Source organism: Lolium rigidum, chromosome 5, assembly GCF_022539505.1.
Source record: "Lolium rigidum isolate FL_2022 chromosome 5, APGP_CSIRO_Lrig_0.1, whole genome shotgun sequence".
Classification (NCBI taxonomy): domain Eukaryota; kingdom Viridiplantae; phylum Streptophyta; class Magnoliopsida; order Poales; family Poaceae; genus Lolium; species Lolium rigidum.
This window is the reverse complement of record NC_061512.1, coordinates 199996615-200000415: the sequence shown is the minus strand read 5'-3', so window position 1 is coordinate 200000415 and position 3801 is coordinate 199996615. Positions and strand designations below refer to the sequence as shown.

The 3801-nt window shown below is 49.4% G+C and overlaps 1 pseudogene; it reads right to left on the bottom strand.

Annotated features, from left to right (window-relative positions):
• Nucleotides 1-210: 210 nt before the first annotated feature.
• On the bottom strand, nt 211-3007 carry LOC124655415 (annotated as a pseudogene).
• Between the last annotated feature and the right edge of the window lie 794 nt (nt 3008-3801).

Genomic DNA, 3801 nt, shown 5'->3' with positions numbered 1-3801 from the left:
CTGATGCTTTAATCTAGCACTAATCCTTTGTAGCAAACTGCTCAGTGAAGACAAAATTAATTGCTAATCTGGTCTAGAGCTCTCTAGATCTACCTAGATTTCAGATGAGCTCACGGAAAGCGAAAAGGAGCAGCACTCGCACAGCGCAATTGTATAAGCACAATATAAGCTCAATCATACACTTAACAAGCACATAACAGCGCTCATAATACCAAGGTTGTTATTAAATCCAGACTCCAACATGCACCCAATCATAGACACGGCTTACATCAACAGAATATAAACATGTCATACAGTTCCACATATAATCTTAGCATAACTACGGTTTGATCCGCTACGAAACATAGCAGATGCCACCGGTTCTTCATCTTGGACATAGGCATTGGACCTGGCAAGAAACCAAAGTGGAAATTATATGTTAACAGCAGTTGTAAATTCACACGGGAAAAGTGTGAAAGAGAACGAAACTACACAGTATGTATAGCTTACATTTATGCTATTGGCAGACCACTGACCAGAACCACGACCCCTCAATAAGGACCAGCTGCCATGAACAGCTCATCGAGACTCCAGAGATCCCCATTACTTGCCTCATCTTGCATGACACCATTCAGCAGAAGGCTGTCCATCGATCCGTCCGAGCTACTCTCAACGTAAGGCAGTGAATACTTCATCTCATGGTCAAAAGTACAAACATCTTGTGGCGCATCATTTCCCTGAGGAAGCACAGCTACACCGAAATTGTTCCTCATCCTCTTCGGCGCTCCGCCTTGCAGGTAAGCAGGCTCGGCATATGCTGGCATGGCAGCATTTGGAACAAAGACGGATGTGTAGTCCGGTGTCATGGCCTCATCATCCCACCCAAAGTCAGTAGAGCCAAATGAGTTGCTGCTCTGATCAGATAGCATGTTCATCCCGTATGCCTCAGTGGGAGCAAGAGGTTTCAATGGAAGGATGAAATCAACATTTTCAGCTGGCTTTGCATGAACCTTCTTGTCAGTAAAGGCAAACATCGCAAACAAATCATTGTCTCCATTGCTCAGATGATTGAAAGCCTCATCCTCGCAGGTCTTTGGAAGTGGAGCTAGCTTTGCTGATTTGGCAGCAGTTGGCTTCAAGGTGGACTTCTCAACAATTGGCTTAAGGGTAGACTTCTGAGCCGCTGGCACTTCATCAGGAAAGTTGACCTTGGCTTTCTTTCCACGGATCTTGCGGGCTTCAGCATCATATGCCCTAGCTGCCTCCTCAGGGGTGTTGTATGTCCCAAGCCAAACCCGGACACCCTTGCTAGGATCTCGGATTTCAGCTGCCCATTTTCCCCAGGGACGCTGGCGGATCCCTCTATACTGATTCTTCCGGTTGCGCTTTACCGGCTTAGTAGCAGATCCATCATGTTGAGTAACATCTACATGAAAAGTTACTTATTAACGCATCTGAAGAAGAATTTTTGAAAAAAGGAAATTAGGAGTTGGTATAACAATCCCATTAGCAATTGACTTAACTACATAAAAATGATCGTAGTTAGAAATCATAGGCAATGCTACGCGATGTTAATAAATAGCCAATAAATTAGACAGTAGTATGTGATAAAATTAAACAAGCAGGTAATCTGTTTATTTCAACAAATTCCAACAGGCCATCTTTCCACTCTAGTTGTGGAAGAGATGAATTTGAATGTTCGATCTGACAGTCCTTTTTGATGTGCAAAATACATACAAAAAATCATCTAAAGATGGCACTAGGGTGATCGACTAACCTCCCAGATTTAGCATCAACTGTTTCCAGTTCCACAATACATCTCTAAGATGTGGAAAGCTAAATCTGAGAACAGTAATCGGTAATGAAAAGTTAAGATTCCAGCTAGGTAACAAGAAAAGAGGTTACAGAAATATTGTACTGAAAATGAACAAGTAAGCATAGTAAACCCTCATACGCAGTAAGAGATCTCACGAAGTGTATACATCAAAAAATCTCAAGATGCTGTGAGGAGTTGGCAGTACATCTGTACATGTACTAGAGCGAATCAACGCTTGACAAGAAAAGGCACATCTGAAACATTCTACTAACCAAAGGCACACATCAGAGCGCTTATTACACGAACATCACCATGCATAGGTCAATCCCAAAATGTGAAACAAGGCCTAAGCCTACCAAGCTAAACCCAAGATTGGTTAGTAGTCATGGAGATGCACATACACACGGAGCCACTGAACAAGCACAAGAACTACCTTGGAAACTCGTTAATTCGGCCCTTACTGGACTAGAGAAATAAATATTCAGTGAAAGAAAAAAAAAAACAGAGAGCAGGTTCTGAGACAGAGCTTGTCTAACGATGGCCCGCCGATTCGACACTCGCAGTACCACCATCAAACCTAGAGAAACAATCTATCAGATTTAAAGAAGAGGCAGATTTCCTACGGAGTTGGTATGCCCTAGACTCGGCCAGATTTGGAGACGCATAGGGTGAATTTAGAGCACCAGTACCCATTCCATTCCATCCAACGGCTCAGGATTAAATCTACCGCGTCCTGCTGTCAGAAGCCCGTTTGGCAGAGACACTCAACCTTTCCCCTCAGCGAAAAACAAAAAAGCGCGAGGCAAATCAGGCGGAGGCGGAGTATAGTTTGGCCTCCAACAGAAGGGGAAGGAAGAAGAGGCCAAGTCGAATGCGCTCCTCGGTTCTCACCTAGGGCGGTAGCAGTGAGCGCGGCCTCGTTCTTGGCGCCGAAGCGGAACCGCGGCGGCGGCGGCGGGGAACCTGCTCGACCACGTCCTCGTCGTCGCCGGCGGCGGCGTCGTCGTCCTCGGTGGAGTCGCGCTCGAAGTCGCGGAAGTCGGCCTCGAAGTCCTCGTGGCTGCGGGGCGGCGCCTTCCTGCCGCGCAGGCCGGGCCAGAGCGAGTCGGGCGTGACCCTGCGCTGCTGGTGCTTCTTCCTGGCGGCCGCCTTGGCCGCCGCCGCGGCGGCGGACGGCGGGATGAAGCCGGAGAGGATGGCCCCGCCGCACATGGCGAGAGGTTGGTCGGGGGCGGGGGGCGCCGGATCGGGGCGGGGAGGGGCGGAGAGCACGGGCGGCACAGTTGTTGTTGCGAGAGAGGGCGGGCGGAGTGGGGGTGGTGGTAGCTGGCGCGCGGTGCCTCCCTACTTATAATGGCAAGTCTCAGCTGACGCACCACTACTCGACAGCGTCAATCAGACTGGCCTTTAGCTCCCGTCATTTTTTACCCCCGCTGATTACTGAGCCTGCCGTGTCCCTTTCGCGCCCGAAGCGTACTGGTACGTGCCAAGACGTGAGAATTCCATTCACGTCTAGTATGCGCTACTATGTTTACCAAAACTGACGGGTTCTTAACGTGTCTAGTAGATACGTGGCTGTCGACCTGCGAAGGAGAAAAACAAGCGACCATGCTGATTAACCCTACAAGATATTGGGCCTGTCACGTATGTAGGTGGCGCATCATCGAGCTAGGCTCGGTCGGTCGGATGTTCTGGTGGTCTTAATAAATGCGCTTTAGACGGTTCTCGCATTTCGCAAAAGCTGCTTTGGGAGCAAACCGATCATGTGATCGACCGACCGAGGCTCCGTCTTGGGTGTGCCGAACCGCGACGTGCGCCGTCACGTTTTTGCTCCGTGTTTTTGTCCTGACTCGTCATAAAACGAGGCGGGCGAGGCGAGCTGTGCGATCGTACAGCGGTAGCTAGCGCGATGGGAGACGCGAGCACGTGACGGAAGTGTTTCCTGCAGTAGCGTCGGAAGCGGTGGGCAGAATGGTGGTTTTGCACATCGGCGGCGGCTCTCACTG